The sequence below is a fragment of the Aquarana catesbeiana genome, linkage group LG01, assembly GCF_042186555.1.
Source record: "Aquarana catesbeiana isolate 2022-GZ linkage group LG01, ASM4218655v1, whole genome shotgun sequence".
NCBI lineage: Eukaryota > Metazoa > Chordata > Amphibia > Anura > Ranidae > Aquarana > Aquarana catesbeiana.
This window is the reverse complement of record NC_133324.1, coordinates 606,811,008-606,835,359: the sequence shown is the minus strand read 5'-3', so window position 1 is coordinate 606,835,359 and position 24,352 is coordinate 606,811,008. Positions and strand designations below refer to the sequence as shown.

Genomic DNA, 24,352 nt, shown 5'->3' with positions numbered 1-24,352 from the left:
TAAAACAGACTCACATTTGCTAACCTATTTGACAGACAAACTTTTTTATATTAGACTATCAGATTTATTAAGTAAGAAAGTTTTGCAAAAAAGTAGCAATCGACTATAATTAGATTTTAGATTAGATGGTTGCCAAGCCAGTCCTGTCTTTTTTACCGTGGACCCATTCTCCCTGTTTGATGAATAATGTACAAGGATTGCATACTTTAAAGAGCAATATCACCCTTTAAAAATCAGTTACTTACCAGTCCCTGGAGTCCAGCACTATCTTCCTGTAGCTTAACCTTCCCACTGTTGTGGTTGCAGGTCCCCGGAACCACCATCTTGGATTTGGGAGTCGGCTGTAACTTCCTGAGGAATTATAGCTGGCTCCCCAATGCAGTGAGACTGTGTGATGTGTCCCAGGAGTCTGCAGATGGGGAGAGGGTCAGGACGTCATTCTTTCCTGGGTGAGCAGTGAAAAAATGGGAGTGGGTATCTTTAAAAATTATTAAAAAAATATATATCCTCGCCCTGTAAGAAAAAAGGCAGGTCTACTATTTGTGTGAATATGGATTTCTGCATTCCAAGAGTAAATACTGGTTACAGTAAATACTTCTTGGGGTACTCTCAGTGAACAAAAGTACTCCATCTTACAAAAGCTTACAAATCTACAAAAGAGCATATAAAGTGCAGAATTTAGGAGTATGTTTAAAAAATAGCATGTAGCATGCATTATTTATGGTTATGTAATACAGTGTGCAAGTATGTAATGTACAACACAGTGTATAGTGTATAGAATATAGTAGTCGGGAAAGGAGAAAGTGCCCAGCAATGGTAGACTAATGCCCTGTACACACGATCGGACTTTCCGTTGGAAAATGTGCGATCGGAGCTTGTTGTTGGAAATTCCGACCGTGTGTAGGCTCCATCTGACTTTTTCTATTGGAATTTCCGACACACAAAGTTTGAGAGCTGGATCTAAAATTTTTTGACAACAAAATATGTTTGCTTAAATTCCGATCATGTGTAGACAATTCTGACACACAAAGTGCCACGGGTGCTCAGAATCAAGCAGAAGAGCAGCACTGGCTATTGAACTTCATTTTCCTCGGCTCGTCGTATGTGTTGTACGTCACCGCGTTCTTGATGTTCGGAATTTCCGACCAACTTTGTGTGACCGTGTGTATGCAAGACAAGTTTGAGCCAACATCCGTCGGAAAAAATCTGATGGATTTTGTTGTCGGAATGAGCGATCCTGTGTACGAGGCATAAGGAATTTCTTCCTACCTCCCTCTTGCATCAGTTGAAGAAGAATGTTCCAAAAACAGTGGTCAATCAGATAAAAATAATGCACAGGGATGGTGGTAAGTGGTAGGAGTAATTTTCAGAAGTGTTGGTCAGCAGAAGGAAAAATGTTTTGATGCTGTTTTGTTTAGTTTAGTGGGAGGAAGAATGCCTTGGTGCAAGCTGAAAGTGACAGACAAAAATGACAGTGCAGGTGGTCAAAGACAAAAATAGTATAGAAAAATAAGAGATTTATAATGGAACGTTAAAGGCATAGGAAAGTAACACAGATTTATAATAAAATTCAAACAATGTAACAATTTAATATGTTACCAATATGTGGTAATACATGCCGCCCTTAATTGTATATTGTATTTTTGATAAATATATGATTTTTTCTATTTTTCTACTTTTGTATACTTGATAAAATTAAACTTAGAATTTTAATATAAATCTGTGTTACTTTCCTATGCCTTTAAAGTCCCATTATAATGAGTGGGAACTCTTATCTTTCCAAAGTCAAAAGTCGGAGCAATCAACCCAGTATTGGAGTCTTTGTGAAAATTGCCCTCAACATTGCTGTCAGTTTAAAAAATCCCCCCCCCCCCAAAAAAAAAAAAAAAATGTCCATGACAACGCCCTCATAAGTCCAGTGCTACATTCATAAATTCAGTGATAGAACAAACATTCAAGCACCCTTTACTAGGGCATATATTAAACTGCAGAATAATGATAACATGTGATGTTGTTGGTTATTATAAACTGGTTTTGCAGCATTAAATTGTTTTGTGTAGTTGCCATATAATATAATTTACTGTCACTTGTTGATGGTATACTGTATGCTAACGCTAACCATTTATATGATTTACTGTAATAGCATGACGCAGTATAATGTACTGCTGACAGGAAAAGTGACAGGAAAGGTGAAAAACATTGATTATCTCTTTACAATGGCCTGTGAAAGTCGGTGGGATATATTAGGCAGCAAGTGAACATGTTGTCCCAGAAATTGATGTATCGAAAGCAGAAAAAATAGGCAAGCATAAGGATTTGAGTGGCTTGTAATGGCTAGACAAATGGGTCAGAGCAACTGCAAAACTGCAGCTCTTGTGGGATGTTCCTGGCTTGCAGTGGTCAGGACCAAACGGGTTCCAAGGAAGGAAAACCGGCAAACCAGCAAAAGGGTCATGGGTGGCCAGGGCTGATTGATGCACGTGGGGCGTGAACGCTGGACCATTTAATCAGATCCAATAGAAGAGCTACTGTAGCTGAAATTACATGGTTACATAGTTAGTCTGGTTGAAAAAACACACAAGTCCATCTAGTTTAACCAATAAAAGGGGAAATAAATTATACAACCCTATACCCACAAATTGCTGAAAAAGTTAATGTTGCTTTCAATAGAAAGGTGTCAGAACAGTTAGTTGCGTATGGGGCTGCATAGCCACAGACCAATCATAGTGCCCATGATGACCCATGTTCACAGTCAAAAACACCTACAATGGTAACATGAGCATCAGAACTGGACCATGGAGCAGTGGAAGAAAGTAGCCTGGTCTGATGAATTCAAGAATGGTTTGAGGAACTCCAAATTCTTCAGGTCTCAATCCAACTTCTGTAGAATGTGCTGGAAAAACAGGTCAGATCCATGGAGGCCCCACCTCACAACTAACAGGACTTAAAGTGGTTTCAAAAATCAGAAGATTTTTTATCTTAATGCATTCTATGCATTAGAATAAAAAACCTTCTGTGTGCAGCAGCCCGCCTCAGCCCCCAAATACTTACCTGAGCCTCATCTCAACCCAGCAATGTTGCACGAGAGTCTCCGCAACTCTCCCGGGACTCTCCTTTCCCATTGGCTGAGACAGCAGTGGGGTGCCATTGGCTCCTGCTGCTGTCAATCAAAGTCAGGGAGCCAATGAGAAGAGGGGGGGGCAGGACCAAGCCGCGGTTCTGTGTCTGAATGGACACACAGAGCAGCGGCTCTGCACGAGTGCCCCCATGGCTCTGATGGAGAGAGCCTGGTTGCTGTCTGGAGGCATGGGAGAGAATCTGCCAGAACCTCTTGTTGCCTGGGGCATGCTGAGAAGGATGGAGTTCTGAGATTCAGAGGGGACTTTTCATGAGCCGGGGACTGTGAAGAGGCTGGAGAAACAAATGAGAACTCGTCAATGGAAATTCTGTACCATCTTGTGAGTTTTTGTTGCTAAAGCAGACAGCTGTGGCTACGTAGGTATAGAACATTGAGTGCAGGCCTAAGGCCCTTGTTCTGTATTGCTGTCTACCTGTGCTGGTATTTTCAGAGTCTGCTGGGCTTTTTGCATATAGTTCCGTAGTGTCCTGTGCCAAAACCCTCTCTCCCACATTTTTTTTCTGTTGTGAGCAATAAACCTACTTTCACATTCCAAAAGTGTCTCATCTTTTCTACAAATGTCCACACCCACCATGCCTTAGAACCAGCACCCTGAGGTGAAATGTCATCCCTCCCTGATGTCAGGGGGGCGCTTCACAAGAAAATATCATTTAACCTATCTATTTACTAATGCTAACAGCATAAAGGATTAACAATAGTTAATGTTGATTAAGAGAGTTTAGTTCTGCTTTTAAAAAAAATGTTTAAAAAATGTCCATGTGAGAAGAACATACAGTGCTGATGGAGGCATCCCTAAGATGAATGGTGTGTCAACTGTAGTGGCCAGACAGGAATACTTCTGCTATTTGGTTTATACTGAGAGGATTATTTGGTAAGGCATTTGAGACAGTGATATAGAAACAAGCATGACTGCCCATAACAGATCATTTTCAATCACATTATTCAATGTGATAGTGATGGTTCACAATGACATTGGTTTTTAGGAGTCGAAATACAAGTTAAATACAGCGATATTTACTGGTGACCACTTATTTACATTAAAGGAGAAGTCCAGCCTGAGCTATTCGTTTTGCATTCCTGTGACCCGTTTTCAGCAGAGAGAGGACTGAAGTCCGCTCTCTGCTGACGTCACCAATATCAGTCCAGGCACCGCGTCATCCTGACTTAGGAAGTCTGGATCCGCCAGGTGCCTGGACTGATGGCCCTCTCAGCCTCTCAGTGACTCAGTGAGTCACTGAGAGGCTGAGATGGCTGCTCCCCCCCCTCCACAGCTCAATGAGCGTGGGAGAGCAGAGCAGGAGAGATGCTGATTGACAGGCAGCAGCTCTCTGCTTGGGGAGCTGAGAGAACCGAGCCATAGGCAGTGTTCGATCGCTCAGTTCTCAGTGAAAAGGTGCCGGGGGACAGATTCAGCATCGGACCGATGCTGCATCCACCGTGGTAAGTATGAATCTGCAGTAACCCCCGATTCCCATACTTCTCCTTTAATAGCAATCAGTCATTGGTAAATATGAAAAGTGTGTTATGGGAAATGGATATTGACTATGGATGGGGGGTGGATTGGCAGTTGAGTGTGAACAAATTCTACAAGCAATGAGTTGGATTCTTTGCAGCTAAATACACTTCATCTCTAGGACTCAGTACAGATGAGAGTATTTATATGGGGGTAGGGGTCCCTGAAGATATCCAGACCCCGATGCTATATACAACCTAAAACATATCTAGCACCCTTGTCTTAACCACTTCCGGACCGCCGCAAGACGATGTACGTCCTTACTTTGAAGGGGGATATCGTTGTTATGGCTGCAGCTAGCTGCCATAACCCGGTATCCTCTTCTTCAGCCGGCGGTCGGTTTGCAATAAGAGTGGTCTCTGCGGCGGAAGATCACTTTTATTGGCAGCGGGAGAGGGGCCCCCCCTCCCGCCACTCTCCGGTGCCCTCCGCCACTTACCAGAGCCGTCGACAGCGGCGGAGGCAATCAGATCTTCACCCTTGCTGGGCATGGAGACGATGGCCCCCACCCATCACCATAACAATGCAGGGCGGAAACGACGTCAAAACGTCACTTCCGCCCGTAGCTCTTAAAAGGGCCATTTAAAAAAAAAAAATTATTATTATTATACAGGATTTATATAGCGCCAACAGTTTACGCAGCGCTTTACAACATTAGGGATGACAGTACAAGTACAATACAATTCAATACAGGAGGAATTAGAGAGCCCTGCTCGTTAGAGCTTACAATCTAGGAGGGAGGGTCAAGTTATACAAAAGGGTAATAGCTGTGGGGGATGAGCTAATGGAGAAAATAGTGCAGTTGTTAGATGGAGGCAGGATAGGCTTCTCTGAAGAGGAAAGTTTTCAGGGATCGTCTAAAAGTGGATACATTTGGAGACAGTCTGACAGATTGGGGTAGGGAATTCCAGAGGAATTTTTTTTTTTTTTTTTTATTGCATTTAAGTGTAAATATGAGATCTGTGGTCTTTTTGACTCCAGATCTCATATTTAAGAGGTCCTGTCATGCTTTTTTCTATTACAAGGGATGTTTAAAAAAAAAAAATGTGTCACTTTTATTCCTATTACAAGGGATGTTTACATTCCTTGTAATAGGAATAAAAGTGACACAAAATAAAAAATAAACGGTAAAATAAATAAGAAAAAAAATTTTTTTTTGCAAGCGCGCCCTGTCCCGCCCAGCGAATGCGTACGCGAGTAGCTCCCACATATGAAAACGGTGTTCAAACCACACATGTGAGGTATTGCCGTGATCAGTAGAGTGAGAGCATTAATTCTAGCACTAGACCTCCCCTGTAACTTAAAACATGCAACCTGTAGATTTTTTTAAACGTCACCTATGGAGGTTTTTAAGGGTAAAAGTTTGTCACCATTCCATGAGCGGGCGCAATTTTGAAGCGTGACATATTGGTATCAATTTACCCAGTGTAACATTATCTTTCACAATATAAAAAAAAAAATTGGGCTAACTTTACTGTTGTCTTATTTTTAATTCAAAAAAGTGTATTTTTTCCAAAAAAGTGCGCTTGTAAGACTGCTGTGCAAATACGGTGTGCCGGAAAGTATTGCAGCGACTGCCATTTTATTCTCTAGGGTGTTAGGAAAAAAATGTATAATGTTTGGGGGTTCTAAGTAATTTTCTAGCAAAAAAAAACTGTTTTTAACTTGTAAACAACACATTTCAAAAAGAGGCTCGGTCCTTAAGTGGTTAAACAGGGCTGCTAGCAAATTTAGCTGTGCTAGGTGGTAGTTAGCCTGGCTAATTTGTAGTTTTAGTAATCATTTGGATTTTCTCCCAAGCCTGGTTTAGCTTGTGGTTCCTCTTTTTTGTCTATGGGTGGCACTGTTGCCTTTGACATTACAGTTCTGTACCGTCTTGTGAGTTTCTGTTGCTAAAGGAGACAGCTGTGGCTACGTAGGTATAGAACATTGGGTGCAGGGATAAGGCCCTTGTTCTGTATTGCTGTCTACCTGTGCTGTTATTTTCAGAGTCTGCTGGGCTTTTTGCATATAAGTATCCTGTGCCCTAACCCTCTCTCCCACATTTTTTTTTCTGTTGTGAGCAATAAACTCACTTTTGCATTCTAAAAGTGTCTGGTGCCCATCCATACCCACCATGCCTAAGAACCAGCACCCTGAGGTGAAATGTCATCCCTCCCTGATGTCAGGGGGGCGCTTCACAAGAAAATATAATTTAGCCTATCTATTTACTAATGCTAGCAGCACAAAGGGTTAAAGATAGTTAATGTTGATTAAGAGAGTTTAGTTCTGCTTTAAAAAAAAAATGTATAAAAAATGTCCATGTGAGAAGAACATACAGTGCTGATGGAGGCATCCCTAAGATGAATGGTGTGTCATCTGTAGTGGCCAGACAGGAATACTTCTGCTATTTGGTTTATACTAAGAGGATTATTTGGTAAGGCATTTTAGACAGTGATATAGAAACAAGCATGACTACCCATAACCGGTCATTTACAATCACATTATTCAATGTGATAGTGATAGTTCACAATGACATTAGTTTTTGGGAGTTGAAATACAAGTTAAATAAAGCGATATTTACTGGTGAACACTTATTTACATTAAAAGGAGAAGTCCAGCCTGAGCTTGTTTGGCTGGGCTTCTCCTAAGGGTCACAGGAGTGTAATTCGTTTTCCATTCCTGTGACCCATTTTCAGCAGTTTTCAGTGGCCTGAAGTCTGCTCTCTGCTGATGTCACCAATATCAGTCCAGGCACCGCGTAATCCCGACTTAGGAAGTTTCTATCTGCCAGGTGCCTTGGAGTCCTTCAGGTGTTTTTTAGCAAACTCCATGCGGGCTTTCATGTGTCTTGCACTGAGGAGAGGCTTCCGTCGGGCCACTCTGCCATAAAGCTCTGACTGGTGGAGGGCTGCAGTGATGGTTGACTTTCTACAACTTTCTCCCATCTCACGACTGCATCTCTGGAGCTCAGCCACAGTGATCTTTGGGTTCTTCTTTACCTCTCTCACTAAGGCTGTTCTCCCCCGATACTTCAGTTTGGCTGGACGGCCAGCTCTAGGAAGGGTTCTGGTCATCCCAAATGTCTTCTATTTAAAGATTATGGAGGCCACTGTGCTCTTAGGAACCTTAAGTGCAGCAGAAATTATTTTTGTAACCTTGGCCAGATCTGTGCCTTGCCACAATTCTGTCTCTGAGCTCTTCAGGCAGTTCCTTTGACCTCATGATTCTCATTTGCTCTGACATGCACTGTGAGCTGTAAGGTCTTATCAAGTCCAATCAGTATAATCAAACACAGCTGGACTCAAATGAAGGTGTAGAACCATCTCAAGGATGATCAGAAGAAATGGACAGCACCTGAGTTAAATATATGAGTGTCACAGCAAAGGGTCTGAATACTTAGGACCATGTGATATTTCAGTTTTTCTTTTTTAATAAATCTGCAAAAATGTCAACAACTTTGTGTTTTTCTGACAATATGGGGTGCTGTGTGTACATTAATGAGGGAAAAAAATGAACTTAAATGATTTTAGCAAATGGCTGCAATATAACAAAGAGTGAAAAATTTAAGGGGGTCTGAATACTTTCCGTCCCCACTGTACCTTGGCTCAAAAATACATCATAGTGAGCTGTGTGTATTTTAGCAGCAACATTATTGGAAAGGAATGCCTGATGAGCTGCTTCCCCCTGTATAAAGATTACAGGGATACTGTTAGTTGGAGATTACTGAATAAATCCCCACTGTATGTGAATCACATAAGTGTAACTAAATTCCATCTTTTGGCAAGTAAAAGCACACACAATTCTAGTAAGAACCCTATATCAAAAGAAAACAGAACCAGCTACAATAAGAAAACCTTCTCTGTGAAAACATTTTTCATGGGTTTAATGTTTCTAACCATCATATGCGTGTGGTTAATATGTAATATTTAACCATGCAAAAAAAGTTTATACAGCAGTTGTTGGTGACTTAAAACAAACAAAAATAAAAACACACCCTGCAAAAGAAGACTGTTTAAAATGTCACTCTCTTGCATAAAACTGCTGGCAAAATCTTTAATTTAATTTAATCTTTAACAATTTGGGATGTGTTGGTTGCCAGGTCCACTACTAAACAACATGTGGTTCTGTCAATCAACCCCTACAACACTAATGCCCTGTACACACGGTCGGACATTGATCGGACATTCCGACAACAACGGACGGATGTTGGCTCAAACTTGTCTTGCATACACACGGTTGCACAAAGTTGTCGTATAATCCGATCATTCTGAACACGGTGTAGTAAAACACGTAGGTCGGGACTATAAACGGGGGAAGTAGCCAATAACTTTTGTCTCTTAATTTATTCTGAGCATGCGTGGCACTTTGTGCGTCGGATTTGTGTACACACGATCGGAATTTAACCGATCAGATTTTGTTGTCGAAAATTTTTTAGCCTGCTCTCAAACTTTGTGTGTCGGAAATTCCGACGGAAGAAGTCCGATGGAGCGCACACACGATCGGAATTTCCGACAACACAATCCGATCGCACTTTTTCCGTCGGAAAATCTGACCGCATGTACAGGGCATAAGAGCCCTTTCACACTGGGGCATTGGGGACATCGGCATTAAAGTGGCGATTTACTGTCGTTTTAGCGGTGCTTTTTCGGCCGCTAGTGGAGCGCTTTTAAACGTCGCTAGCGATCGAAAAGGAGTTAAAAGCGCCCGCAAAGTGCCCCTGCTGCGGCATTTTGACAGCGATTCGACGGCGCTGCCCATTGATTGCCAGCGCACCGCTCCAGTGTGAAAGCGCTCGGGCTTTCACATTGGAGTGAGAGGAGAGGCGCTTTGCAGGTGTTATTTTTAGAGCTATAGAGTCTGTAAGCGCCTCAGTGTGAAAGGGGTCTAAAGGACACAGTAGTGATCTAGGGACCAGCGGATGGAATTACAGCATGCAGTAATAGGCCAGATGTCTGACACAACTGGAAGTGTTTTGGATGTTGAAGGTTTTGCCAGCAGTGTTGCTCTGAAAGCGAGCGAAGATTTAAGGAATAGGCAGAGGAAAGGTAGGTATAAAACATCTTCTTTAAGGCTTGGTTCACACTAGCATGATTTCAGATACAACTTGAGTGGCACAGAATGGCATGACAAGGGAAATTACAATATTATTAATTTAGCCCGTTCACATTAATGCGACTTAGCATGGAGCGATTTTGGAAAAAGGTTTCTGTACTACTTTGGTGTGGTTCCAGTTCTATTTTGGTCCCATAGAATATAGAAACCTTATAAAGTTGCATCAGAGTTGCATTCAAGTTGGATCCAAGTAGCACTACATAATTGCACTGAAAGTTGGATCAAAATCATATTGCAGTAGTGTGAACCTAGCCTTGGATCATGTGTTTTTTATTTTTATTTTTTTTTAAGCTGGAGATAGGGACATTTTTAATGCACAGGTGCTTTCCTTTCTGTGTTCCATGTATCAGGTATAGTAATGCAGCTAATGGCGCAGGTGTATACAGATGTAGCATGGCCCCTAAAGACCTTAACCACTTCAGCCCCGGAAGGATTTACCCCCTTCCTGACCAGAGCACTTTTTCCAATTTGGCACTGCGTCGCTTTAACTGCTAATTGCGCGGTCATGCAATGCTGTACCCAAACGAAATTTGCGTCCTTTTCTTCCCACAAATAGAGCTTTCTTTTGATGGTATTTGATCACCTCTGCCGTTTTTATTTTTTGCGCTATAAATGGAAAAAGACAGAAAATTTTGAAAAAAAATGATATTTTCTACTTTTTGTTATAAAAAAATCCAATAAACTCAATTTTAGTCATACATTTAGGCCAAAATGTATTCGGTCACATGTCTTTGGTAAAAAAAATGTCAATAAGTGTATATTTATTGGTTTGAGCAAAAGTTATAGCGCCTACAAACTAGGGTACATTTTCTGGAATTTACACAGCCTTTAATTTATGACTGCCTATGTCGTTTCTTGAGGTGCTAAAATGGCAGGGCAGTACAAAACCCCCCCAAATGACCCCATTTTGGAAAGTAGACACCCCAAGGAAATTGCTGAGAGGCATGTTGAGCCCATTGAATATTCATTTTTTTTGTCCCAAGTGATTGAATAATGACAAAAAAAAAAAAAAAAATTACAAAAAGTTGTCACTAAATGATATATTGCTCACACAGGCCATGGGCATATGTGGAATTGCACCCCAAAATATATTTAGCTGCTTCTCCTGAGTATGGGGATACCACATGTGTGGGACTTTTTGGGAGCCTAGCCGCATACGGGGCCCCGAAAACCAATCACTGCCTTCAGGATTTCTAAGGGCGTACATTTTTGATTTTACTCCTCACTACCTATCACAGTTTTGAAGGCCATAAAATGCCCAGATGGCACAAACCCCCCCCAAATGACCCCATTTTGGAAAGTAGACACCCCAAGCTATTTGCTGAGAGGCATGTTGAGTCCATGGAATATTTTATATTTTGACACAAGTTGCGGGAAAGTGACAATTTATTTATTTATTTATTTATTTTTTGCACAAAGTTGTCACTAAATGATATATTGCTCACACAGGTCATGGGCATATGTGGAATTGCACCCCAAAATACATTCTGCTGCTTCTCTTGAGTACGGGGATACCACATGTGTGGGACTTTTTAGGAGCCTAGCCGCGTACGGGCCCCCGAAAACCAATCACCGCCTTCAGGATTTCTAAGGGTGTACATTTTTGATTTCACTCTTCACTGCCTATCACAGTTTCGGAGGTCATGGAATGCCCAGGTGGCACAAACCCCCCCCAAATGACCCCATTTTGGAAAGTAGACACCCCAAGCTATTTGCTGAGAGGCATGGTGAGTATTTTGCAGCTCTCATTTGTTTTTGAAAATGAAGAAAGACAAAAAAAAAACTTTTTTTTTTCTTTTTTTAATTTTCAAAACTTTGTGACAAAAAATGAGGTCTGCAAAATACTCACTATACCCTAGATTTCTCCTCTGCCCTCAAAGCATCTGACCACACCAAGATCGGTGTGATAAAATGCTTCCCCAATTTCCCAATGGCGCTATTTACATCCGGTGAAATCTAAGTCATAAAAGGCTCGTAGCTTCCGGTTTCTTAGGCCATAGAGATGTTTGGAGCCACTCTGGTCTCTGATCAGCTCTATGGTCAGCTGGCTGAATCACCGGCTTCATTCTCAGGTTTCCTGTTGAGACAGGAGAGCCAGAGAAAAACACGGAAGACGGGGGGGGGGGGCATTCTCTCCCACTGCTTGTAAAAGCAGTCTAGAGGCTAATTACCCGCTAGGATTGCTTTTACATGAAAGCCGACCGCTGGCTGAAAAGAATGATACCAAGATGATACCTAAACCTGCAAGCATCATTCTGGTATAACCACTCAAAGTCGTGAATGGTGTACCTGAAGACAAAAAAATGGTTAACAATAAAGCACAGTAAACGGTAAAGTATAAAAAATTGCATACCTGAAAAGCAGACATGATAAAACATAATAACAATAAAACATTGCAGAATAGAATACAGTAAAAAAGAGCAGAACAATAGAGAGAGAGAATAGAGAGAGAACAATAAAACGACAACTATTATTTTTTATTTTATATTTTTGTTTGTGTTTTTTTTTTTTTTTTTTTTACACTTTTTTTGTAACTGTAACTTTTATAACTGTAACCAGTTCCAGGTTCGGGTCTCTCAAAATGCGATGGCATCTTGGGAGACCCTGTGAAAGTGTGTCCTAGTCTGTGCAATGCTGTACCCTACGCTAATACTCAACTAGTGAATGGTAGCGTTCAAAACATTCACCAATGCAAAGACCAGGATTGACAGGAGGGACAATAATAGCGGGTGTCACGCCTATATCCGTGTTTGCTGCAGACACAACATCTTTTTGGGGGGTTCGTTGGGTAGGGGTACTCGGGAGGACATAAAAATGCCTCTCATGCAGCCGACTGCATTTGGTTGGGGATGTGAATGGGGGAAGTACGGGCGCTGCAGAAGTGGTGGGTTCCCAATTAGGATTGGCGAATGCAGCAGGAAGGGCACTATGGGCACGACGGGCCTGTGTTTGTCTTTTTGGTGGCAGCGGGACACTATTTGTGCTTGCCACCTCACCAGCTTGAACTGCACTTATGGGACTCGCCACGTCACCAAGTGTTACTGCAGTGCTGGTTTGACTACGACCGGGGTGTACTAGGCCGCTGGCGCTTGCCAGTTCACCAAAACGCTACCAAAAAAACTGTTAGCGATCGCAGGGATCAGGCCTGACTCTGCGAACGCTGCAGTTATGCGTTTAGTGTTTTGTAAGTGACAGTGATCGATCGATACTGCACTTGGGTGGGCTGGGCTGGGCCGGGCGGAGGGGCAAAACGCAGGTGCTAGCAGGTATCTGGGCTGATCCCACTAACACTGCGTTTTTGGGAACCCTAAACTGCTGGGGACGCCAGTATAGATCTGATCGGATCAGATATTGATCAGTTCAGATACTATACCACTAAGGGAGGTGTACGGTGCGTGCGTGGGTGTTAGCGCGACCGGCGCTAACCTGACGCTGCTTGGGGCTGGTGCTTGCCAGTTCACCAAAACGCTACCAAAAAAACTGTTAGCGATCGCAGGGATCAGGCCTGACTCTGCGAACGCTGCAGTTATGCGTTTAGTGTTTTGTAAGTGACAGTGATCGATCGCTACTGCACTTGGGTGGGCTGGGCTGGGCGGAGGGGCAAAACGCTGGTGCTAGCAGGTATCTGGGCTGATACCGCTAACACTGCGTTTTTGGGAACCCTAAACTGCTGGGGACACTAGTATAGATCTGAACGGATCAGATATTGATCCAATCAGATACTATACCACTAAGGGAGGATACGGTGCGTGCGTGGGTGTCAGCGCGACTGGCGCTAACCTGACGCTGCCTGGGGCTGGTGCTTGCCAGTTCACCAAAACGCTACCAAAAAAACTGTTAGCGATCGCAGGGATCAGGCCTGACTCTGCGAACGCTGCAGTTATGCGTTTAGTGTTTTGTAAGTGACAGTGATCGATCGATACTGCACTTGGGTGGGCTGGACTGGGCCGGGCGGAGGGGCAAAACGCTGGTGCTAGCAGGTATCTGGGCTGATCCCGCTAACACTGCGTTTTTGGGAACCCTAAACTGCTGGGGACGCTAGTATAGATCTGAACGGATCAGATATTGATCCAATCAGATACTATACCACTAAGGGAGGATACGGTGCGTGCGTGGGTGTCAGCGCGACTGGCGCTAACCTGACGCTGCCTGGGGCTGGTGCTTGCCAGTTCACCAAAACGCTACCAAAAAAACTGTTAGCGATCGCAGGGATCAGGCCTGACTCTGCGAACGCTGCAGTTATGCGTTTAGTGTTTTGTAAGTGACAGTGATCGATCGATACTGCACTTGGGTGGGCTGGACTGGGCCGGGCGGAGGGGCAAAACGCTGGTGCTAGCAGGTATCTGGGCTGATCCCGCTAACACTGCGTTTTTGGGAACCCTAAACTGCTGGGGACGCTAGTATAGATCTGAACGGATCAGATATTGATCCAATCAGATACTATACCACTAAGGGAGGATACGGTGCGTGCGTGGGTGTCAGCGCGACTGGCGCTAACCTGACGCTGCCTGGGGCTGGTGCTTGCCAGTTCACCAAAACGCTACCAAAAAAACTGTTAGCGATCGCAGGGATCAGGCCTGACTCTGCGAACGCTGCAGTTATGCGTTTAGTGTTTTGTAAGTGACAGTGATCGATCGATACTGCACTTGGGTGGGCTGGACTGGGCCGGGCGGAGGGGCAAAACGCTGGTGCTAGCAGGTATCTGGGCTGATCCCGCTAACACTGCGTTTTTGGGAACCCTAAACTGCTGGGGATGCTAGTATAGATCTGAACGGATCAGATATTGATGCGATCAGATACTATACCACTAAGGGAGGCGTATGCTGCGTGCGTGGGTGTTAGCAGTACTGGCGCTAATCTGACGCTGCCTGGGGCGACGCATATCACCGCCGGGCGATCAGGGGGCTAAACCTTTATTCGGTAATAAACGGCGGGTGCCCTGACACTATAAAAAATAAATGAACTAACCAGCGTCACCCGTAACGGTTATACGGTGATCAGTGGTGAAAGGGTTAACTAGGGGGCAATCAAGGGGTTAAAACATTTATTAGATAGTATATGGGGGTCCATGTCGCTATAAAACGCTGACGGCGAACCTAAATATTTACGTCCCTAACTAGCGTCACCAGCGACACTAATACAGCGATCAGAAAAATGATCGCTTAGCGACACTGGTGACGGGGGGGTGATCAAGGGGTTAAAACTTTATTAGGGGGTGTTAGGGGGGTACCCTAGACCTAAAGGGGGCCTAACACTCACTGCCCTAACACTGTAACTGTCACAAACTGACACCAATACAGTAATCAGAAAAAAAAAAAAAAAAAAAAAAAACCTGCTTGGTGTCAGTTTGTGACAGGGGGGGGTGATTGGGGGGGGATCAGGGGGCGATCGGGGGGGGGGATCGGGGTGTTTTGTGTGCCTGGCATGTTCTACTGTATGTGTGTGTGTTTGTGCACTCACATACCTGTCTTCTCTCCTCGGGCCGGAACGGAAATTACCGAGCCGAGGAGAGATGACATAATTTCCTCTGCCTCTGTGTACACTACAGAGGCAGGGAAATGATCCCATTGGCTGGGAGCGATCGCGAGGGGGGGGCTACGAATGGATTGCCTCCCCCTCACCACCGATCGCCGGGGGAGATTTGCCGACCACCGCAGGCACCGGGGGGGGGGGTCCGATCGGACCCCCCACCCGCGGGCAGGCAAGGACGTACCTGTAAGTCCTTTTGCCTGCCCGTGCCGCTCTGTCGACGTACATCGTCGTGCGGAGGTCGACAAGTGGTTAAAGCAGTATTAAACCTAAGAGTGAACATTTAATATATTTTAGCTTACCAATTCTTAGATGTGATGCTACATTAGGTTTTTTTTAGGCTTTCCTTCTTTTATTTTCACCTGGTGATCTGGTCAGCAAGTCTGTTGTTTTTCAAAAGAACAAGCTCTCTTGCAGATGTAGCTGTTAGAGGCGCTTTGATAAAGCACAATTTGTGTGTGACACATGTAAGCCATTCCTCCCTTGCTTGTACATGTAGTGCTCTTCATGTTCTTCATGGTTTTATGTGAATAAAGGCATTTTGATCTCCGTTTGGTGTACAGACATCTGGATTTTCCTTTCATTGTAGCTGTTAGAGGGATGAGACAAACCCTTTCACACTGACAGGGGTGCTTACAATGGCCAGCTTTTATTTATTCATGTAAAACCATTATCCTAAAAGTAAAAAAAAAAACTGTGGCTGTAGCTGCTTTTAAAGTAAGGCCTGTGCACCTTCATCCAGAGTGGGGTCACTGTTTTACGGAAGATGTTTCACCGGCCAGACAACTAGGTGAAAACAGAGGCAAAAACATACAAAACTGAAAATGAATGCAGCCACCACATCTAAGGATTGGTAAGCTGCAGTCTATTACATTTTTGGTTTTGGGTTTAATACTGCTTAAGCCCGGGTTCACACCATAATTCGCTGCAGACCGCACAGGAGCGCTGTGCGTCCCTGTTCACCGTTTCAGGGACGAATCAGGGCCGATTCTATGCCTGAATTCGGCCCTGAAACGCAGCCAAAGACGCACAGTGCAGTGCGCACCGCAGCCGCCCCGGAGATATGTGAACCGGCTCCATAGGGAGCCAGTCACATTTTCCTGCTATGCGAATTAGATGTGCGGAAACGCACATCTAATTCGCATAGGTGTGAACCCGGGCTTAACGTGAACCTGTGTTTTGCTGGTCCTTTTTTTTTTTTTTCAATATAATTTATTGAAACAAGCAACAATACATAGTAATAAGAAAGAGACAGGACAAGTGTCACCATGAGTTCAACATTTTACAGAGTGTTAGGTACACAACATAAAACAAATCCAAAGACAGTAGCAAATTGGATGGATCAAACCTGGATATTTATATCAATATTGGATATTTGGGGGGGAGGGGTGTAACACACCTAAAGCCTCGTACAGGCTTGATTGTTGTAAGCGCGTGTGCAGGATTTTGCCTAGCATACTAACTATCCGCAAATTGTCGATTGTCGCTCGACAAGCACAAATGTAGTGATGTACTATGAGAGTATAAAGAGGAAGTTAATTTCTCAAACGCCACCCTTTGGGCCCCTTCTGCTAATTTCTGTTAGTAGAAATTTGGTGAGTGTTGATTCACAATTTTTTGTTAAGTTATTTTTATTTGGATGGCAGATAGCATCTCTAATTTAAGTTCTGTTGTTTTTTTTTCTGCACAATAAAAAAATTGTGTAGAATAATACTTGGCTATTTGTTTTTCTTCAAATGACAGTTTGGGAGTAGGCAGTTACATTAAAAACAACACAATGTAAAATTAACAAGGGACACCAACATAGCTGTATCTTTGATCTTAAAAACTCAGGGATAATGGTGTTGTGGTAACTTTCCCAAAAAATCAAACAACAACCATAATATGAATATTATTTATATCACTACAAAACAAATGCCTTTTAAAATACATTTGGCATAACTGCATCAGTATCACCAGCAAAGCAGCTTCATTATTATCCCATTAAATAAGATAAGAACGTGAGCTACATTTCGAGATTTCATCAAATGCCGCGTCATTATGTAAATTCTAGATTACGAACGGTAGTTTACAAGACCGAACGCCTCCCAGTTGTTCCTTGATTCCGATCATGCGTGTTTGTACTTTGGACTTTTGTGTGACGATTTTTGTACTAACCATCCGAAAATCAGATGTTGAGTTCAAATCCGACAAAAATTTTATAGCCTGCACATCCAGCTTTTGTCTGCCGAAAAAGTGAAATAGGCTGTCGAAAGCACCGTGCGAACGATCCAAAAATCTGCAGACAGCCCATCTTACAAATTTTCCCATCTGATTTTCATATCGTGTGTACGGGCCTTTAATGTTTTATGAGATAAAGTTATATATATACCTAATCTTGCAGTATACTTGGCAAGTGCAATATTGCTCTCCTGGGGCGTCCAGGGGGGAGTAGGTTTCTTAAAAGATATCCTCTTTGTCAATCAGTAGTGGAAGACCTTGGAAGTAAGAGAAAGATCCCTCAAAAGCCTCAACTTCCTCCCGGGACATAGTCATGTTCATGAAAGCCTGCCATCTCATGTAGAAAAGTTTCCTGGAAACTATGTGAGTAAAGTCAGTGCTGATTTTTTCCCTGTAAAGCAGTAACCGTAGTTCCCATTTGGTCATAGAGATTGTAGGGTGGGAGGGTGAAGTCCAAATTTTTAGAATAGCTCTCCGAGCCACTAATAGGCATATTAGGATCCAAGCTTTGTGTTTGGAGTTGTCGTTGGTTGAGGACTTTGTTGGTTCTTAATGCCTACCCCTCGTCCCCTTGCATATACTCAACTTCCCTTTGCTCCCCACCAATACATTCATTATGGTAGCTAAGAGAAATACCTGATACTTCAGGCTATTGGAATAATGTGACTTATTCCATTACTGAGTTGATTAGCGCAACTCACTAACTCTCATGGGGGCAAAAAGAAAGTTGTGGCCCTCCGACTATGATATAACTTACACAGGGCTTCCTTTCCTCACTCCTGGCAATGAACAGAAAGGGAATATAACTGTAGGATGCTCCAGGGCTCGCCAAAGCATAGGCTCACTCTAAAGCAGTACAAGCAAAGAGAACCTGCTTTAAGTGACTGATTTTAGAAATCAGCTATTTGGAATTAGAAGCCCCTTCCCAATTTATATAACATTGTTTAATTTAAGATCAGATTCAGAAAATGTTATTGAAAACCAGGGAACATTTTTAGTTTAAAATTTTCTTTCGAGTAAGTGGTTAAATTAGAATATAACTGAAGTTAAGCAATGCCGAGAAAACAAAAAAGAGGATATGTCCTAACCTAAAAAAATCTGAAAATTACATTATCTTCTCACTATATCTGCACTACACATTAGGAGCTACAAACCCTTTCAGGCCAACAGATGAATTGCTGCATATCTTATCTTTTCTTTGGTTCTGAACATTGAACTTCAAAAAGGTAAATCATGCTATTCTTTAACTACCTGCACAATATGCATTATCAGAAGACCTAGTATAGTACAAGAACTGACTAAACAGACCTTGACATGGTATCTGCAATGATAATTTCTTAGTGTTAGTGTTATATTTCTATGTTCATAGTTCATGGGTATTTGTTGCTGAGAGGTTTTGTCACCATTTAAATTTGCCTTACGTAATGTAGCCGGATGCATAACATGTGAAACTGATGTTGCTCAAGTTGTGAGTGTAAAACGTTATAGTTTAATAACAGTATCATCTTAAACTAAACACCCTACTAACCTAACTTAAACTAAAATTTTAAGCTTAAATGTTTTAAACTCTTTAAAATCTTAAACTTAAACTAAAACTTAAACTACATTTTATCTTGCTGTAAGACCCCATACACACTATACAACTTTTGTTGTCTGATTTCTGTTATGCCGCGTACACACGGTCGGACTTTTCGTCTACAAAAGTCCGACGGACGCCGACGGACTAAAGCTGGCTGACAATCCGATCGTGTGTGGGCTTCCCCGGACTTTCAGCGGACTTTAGATTTAAAACATGCTTCAAATCTTTACGTCGTAACTACGCCGGACCCAGAAATCCGCTCGTCTGTATGCTAGTCCGACGGGCAAAAACCCACGCTAGGGCAGCTATTGGCTACTGGCTATCAACTTCCTTATTTTAGTCCAGTGTACATCAGGTACGAATCCGTCGGACTTTTGTCCGCTCGTAAGAAAGTCTGCCGCAAGTCCGCCAAAAGTCCGACAAAAGTCCGTCAAAAGTCTGTCGGACAGGCTGTTGGACTTTTGTAGACGAAAATCTGAAAATAAATTCCGTCCTATGAACGATCTGCCGTTTTTCTGATCGTTAGTATGCTGCTTTTGACAGCCGATTACAAATTTTCGGCAGACAAAAACTGAATGTGCAGGCTTGAAAATTTGTGTCTGATGTGACCACAATGTCCGATTTTTTTTTTTTCATTAGTACGGTTTTCTGACAGAAAAAAAATCTGAAGAGCAAGACTAGGCATGCTCAGAAATGAAAGAGCACATACAAAACAATTCAACACATTACATTACTTCTGACGTTGAATTCTATTGTTAGAAAATTTTCTGATGGTGAGTACCCTCTTCACTTTCGATTTGAGACTAGCATCCAACAAAAAACTGACGAACATTCGTCCAATAATCTGACAGTGTGTACAAGGCTTAAGGCCCCATACACACTATTAGATTTTCTGCAGATTTTTGTCTTTAGAATTACCAAAACATTACCAAAACAAAATATAATTTGAGGTCAAACCTTTAAAACTTTGTACACATGGTCAGATTATTGGACGAATTTTCGTCAGCTTTTTGTTTGATGCTAGTCTCAAATCGAAAGTGAAGAGGGTACTCACCATCAGAAGATCTTCTGATGACAGAATTCAACGTCAGAAGTGACGTAATGTGTTGAATTGTTTTGTATGTGTTCTTTCATTTCTGAGCATGCCTAGTCTTGCTCTTCAGATTCTTTTTTTGTAAGAAAACTGTACTAATGAAAAGAAAATCGAACGTCGTGGTCACATCAGACAAAAATTTTCAAGTCTGCACATCCAGTTTTTGTCTGCCGAAAATTCGTAATCGGTTGTCAAAAGCAGCATGCCAACGATCAGAAAATCAGCAGATCGTTCATCTGACGAAATTTTGTCTTCAGATTTTCTGAACGTGTGTACGGGCCTTTAAGCCCTATACACACTATTCGATTTTCTGCAGATTTTTGTCTTCAGATATACCAAACCCATATAATATGAGGTCAAACCTTAATGCCGCGTACACACGAGCGGACTTTCTATCCTACTTGGTCCGGCACACTTTCCGACGGACTTTGTCCGCCAGGTGCGCCGGACTTTAAAACGAACGGACTTGCCCACACACGCCGGGATTTTCCGGCGGGCTAAGTCCGCCCGTCTTTCCGACGGACTTTCGCCGGAGTTCCGGCGGACTTTCAGAATGAACGGACTTGCCCACACACGGACAAGTCCGTTCATTTTGAACGTGACTCAGGTGCGACGGGACTAGAGAAGGATGTCAATCTTGCCGCTTTTATCGGCGAGATTGACACCTTGCTAGCCCCGTCGCGGGGCATACCAGGCCCTTAGGTCTGGTATGGATTATAAAGGGGAACCCCGCTACGCCGAAAAAACGGCGTGGGGTCCCCCTAAAATCCATACCAGACCCCGATCCGAGCACGCAGCCTGGCCGGTCAGGAAAGGGGGTGGGGACGAGCGAGCGCCCCCCCCCCTCCTGAACCGTACCAGGCCGCATGCCCTCAACATGGGGGGTGGGTGCTTTGGGGGAGGGGGGCGCCCTGCGCCCCCCCCCCCCCCGAAGCACCTTGTCCCCATGTTGATGAGGACAAGGGCCTCTTCCCGACAACCCTGGCCGTTGGTTGTCGAGGTCTGCGGGCGGGGGCTTATCGGAATCTGGGAGCCCCCTTTAATAAGGGGGCCCCCAGATCCCGGCCCCCCACCCTATGTAAATGAGTATGGGGTACATGGTACCCCTACCCATTTACCTAGGAAAAAAGTGTAAGTAATAAAACACACCACACAGGTTTTTAAAATATTTTATTAAACAGCTCCGGGGGGGGGATCTTCCTCCGGCTTCGGGGGTCTTCTTCCGGCTTCGGGGGTCCCTCCGCTTCATCTTCTCCCGGCGTCCGGTTGGTTCTTCTCCGCTCTCCGGCCTCTTCTCCCGGTGTCGCAGGTCTTCGGCCGGCCCCTCCGCTCTCTTCATGTAGCTCTATTGCGAGCGGAGGTCCGGACTTCTGGGCTTCTTGGCTTCTTGGCTTCTTGGCTTCTCTTCTCTTCTCTTTCCCCAGATGTTGACACGACGCTCTCTCCGGCTGGACTGGTCTCTGAGGGCTGCGTTGTGACTTATATAGGCGGAGACCCCGCCCCCATATGATGTCACAGTCCTTGGGCATGCTGGGACTGTGACGTTTTAGGGGGCGTGGTCGACCACGCCCCCTAAAACGTCACAGTCCCAGCATGCCCAGGGACTGTGACATCATATGGGGGCGGGGTCTCCGCCTATATAAGTCACAACGCAGCCCTCAGAGACCAGTCCAGCCGGAGAGAGCGTCGTGTCAACATCTGGGGAAAGAGAAGAGAAGAGAAGCCAAGAAGCCAAGAAGCCAAGAAGCCCAGAAGTCCGGACCTCCGCTCGCAATAGAGCTACATGAAGAGAGCGGAGGGGCCGGCCGAAGACCTGCGACACCGGGAGAAGAGGCCGGAGAGCGGAGAAGAACCAACCGGACGCCGGGAGAAGATGAAGCGGAGGGACCCCCGAAGCCGGAAGAAGACCCCCGAAGCCGGAGGAAGATCCCCCCCCGGAGCTGTTTAATAAAATATTTTAAAAACCTGTGTGGTGTGTTTTATTACTTACACTTTTTTCCTAGGTAAATGGGTAGGGGTACCATGTACCCCATACTCATTTACATAGGGTGGGGGGCCGGGATCTGGGGGCCCCCTTATTAAAGGGGGCTCCCAGATTCCGATAAGCCCCCGCCCGCAGACCCCGACAACCAACGGCCAGGGTTGTCGGGAAGAGGCCCTTGTCCTCATCAACATGGGGACAAGGTGCTTTGGGGGGGGGGGCGCAGGGCGCCCCCCTCCCCCAAAGCACCCACCCCCCATGTTGAGGGCATGCGGCCTGGTACGGTTCAGGAGGGGGGGGGGGCGCTCGCTCGTCCCCACCCCCTTTCCTGACCGGCCAGGCTGCGTGCTCGGATCGGGGTCTGGTATGGATTTTAGGGGGACCCCACGCCGTTTTTTCGGCGTAGCGGGGTTCCCCTTTATAATCCATACCAGACCTAAGGGCCTGGTATGCCCCGCGCTCGCCGCAATAGGAAGATTTGTTTTTCCTATTGCAGCGAGCGCGAGATGCAATACCATCCCCTCGTGTCGCATTTGGTCCGTCGGACCAGCCTACACACGAGCGGGCTTTCCGTCGGACCAGCACACACACGAGCGGACTTTCCGCCCGAAACTGAGTCCGACGGAAAGATTTCAAACATGTTTAAAATCTAGGTCCGGCGGGCTTTTGGGAAGAAGTCCGCCGGAAAAGTCCGCCGCCGCCCACACACGGGCGGATTGTCCGGCACACTCTGGTCCGCCGGACCAAGTATGCCGGAAAGTCCGACCGTGTGTACGCGGCATTAGAGTTTCAATTTGTATGCAATCAGGCAGGCCCTTGCACTACATGGTTTTGGTAAATCTGAAGACAAAAATCTGCAGAAATTCTAATAGTGTGTATGGGGCTTTAGACTTGTCATTTGCAAATTTAGAAAAACAGAACTGTCTTAGGAAATAAAAAAAAGCAACAATGTTAAGTATACAAACTAAATGACTTTGTGTTAAGTATTCTTAAAAAATGTATATATATATATATATATATATATATATAATGCAACATAACTTTGAACACCTCCTCGCTCCTCATAATAACCATTATTTGTTGAAAAGGTTTTGGCTGCATTCTATAGCGTTTTATGAGTACATGCAAATTCATGTGATTTTGGGCATGTTTACAAAATGCACAAACAACGCATGTCGCACTTGTTGGGCCATTCATTTTTAATAGCACACCAAATGCAGCAAAATACAATGAAAGTAGGAAACACACAGTTGAAAAAAATGTTTGAAGTGCAAAATATTGCACTTTGGGCTGCCCGATCCACATAGCATGACAACAATTGCATGCACAATTTTGCACTTTTACAAATAGATATAATGTGAATGCAGCCTTAAAATTAATGACTTTAGTTCCTGTAGAATAAATGGACCAGAGGAAGTATGATGAAAATGTGGGACAGTCATGCACAATCTGAGACTGTTAGAAGTAGGGATGGGCTGAACACCCCCCGGTTCGGTTCGCACCAAAACAAAATCATAAAAAATAAAACTGTCCCACAGAGTCTTCTTCTTCTCTCGGGCCACCCGGTTACATAACTGAGTGACCCCGCCCCCCTCTGACGCTACGGGGAAGCCATAGGGATGTCCCCGTGCATCATAGGGGGCGGATTGGGTGGCCCCATCCCCCTCTGACGCTATGGGAAAGCCATAGGGATGTCCCCATGCGTCAGAGGGGGGCGGGTTCACCCGGTGACGTCATCATGTGGCTCCACCCTCAGTTATAAAAGAGCTGTCGCCTGAGAGCGGCTGGTCATTACGCCGGGTACCTCCCATGGAGGCAGATCATAGGCGACGTGCGGCTTTTTTTTTTTTTTCTTTTTCGGTCCGTCAGAGCGCGAGAAGAAGAAGAAGACGACTCCATGGGACAGTTTTATTTATTTTTTTTAATAAAGGACTTGTTCCAAGGCGTGTATTGTGTTTTTTTTACATTTTCACACATTTTTTGTGAAATGGTAGGGGTACATTTGTACCCCGTTACCATTTCACACAGGGGGGGCAGGATCTGGGGGTCCCCTTGTTAAAGGGGGCTTCCAGATTCCGATAAGCCCCCTGCCCACAGACCCCCACAACTACCGGACAAGGGTTGTGGGGATGAGGCCCTTCTCCCCATCAACATGGAGACAAGGTGCTTTGGGGGGCTACCCCAAAGCACCCTCTGGATGTTGA

The 24,352-nt window shown here is 44.3% G+C and overlaps 1 protein-coding gene across 5 annotated transcripts in view; it reads left to right on the top strand.

Moving 5' to 3' along the window:
• ARHGEF18 (Rho/Rac guanine nucleotide exchange factor 18) overlaps window positions 1-24,352 on the top strand; it is a 355,668-nt gene that overhangs the window by 20,842 nt on the left and 310,474 nt on the right. The window contains exon 1 of one of the 5 annotated variants that reach the window (XM_073599257.1): window positions 18,614-18,721. The exons of the other annotated variants lie outside the window; for them this stretch is intronic. The gene's annotated coding sequence lies outside the window, so the exon portion shown is untranslated. Of the gene's footprint in view, window positions 1-18,613; window positions 18,722-24,352 lie in introns of those variants that run through there. 5 annotated transcript variants of the gene reach the window in all.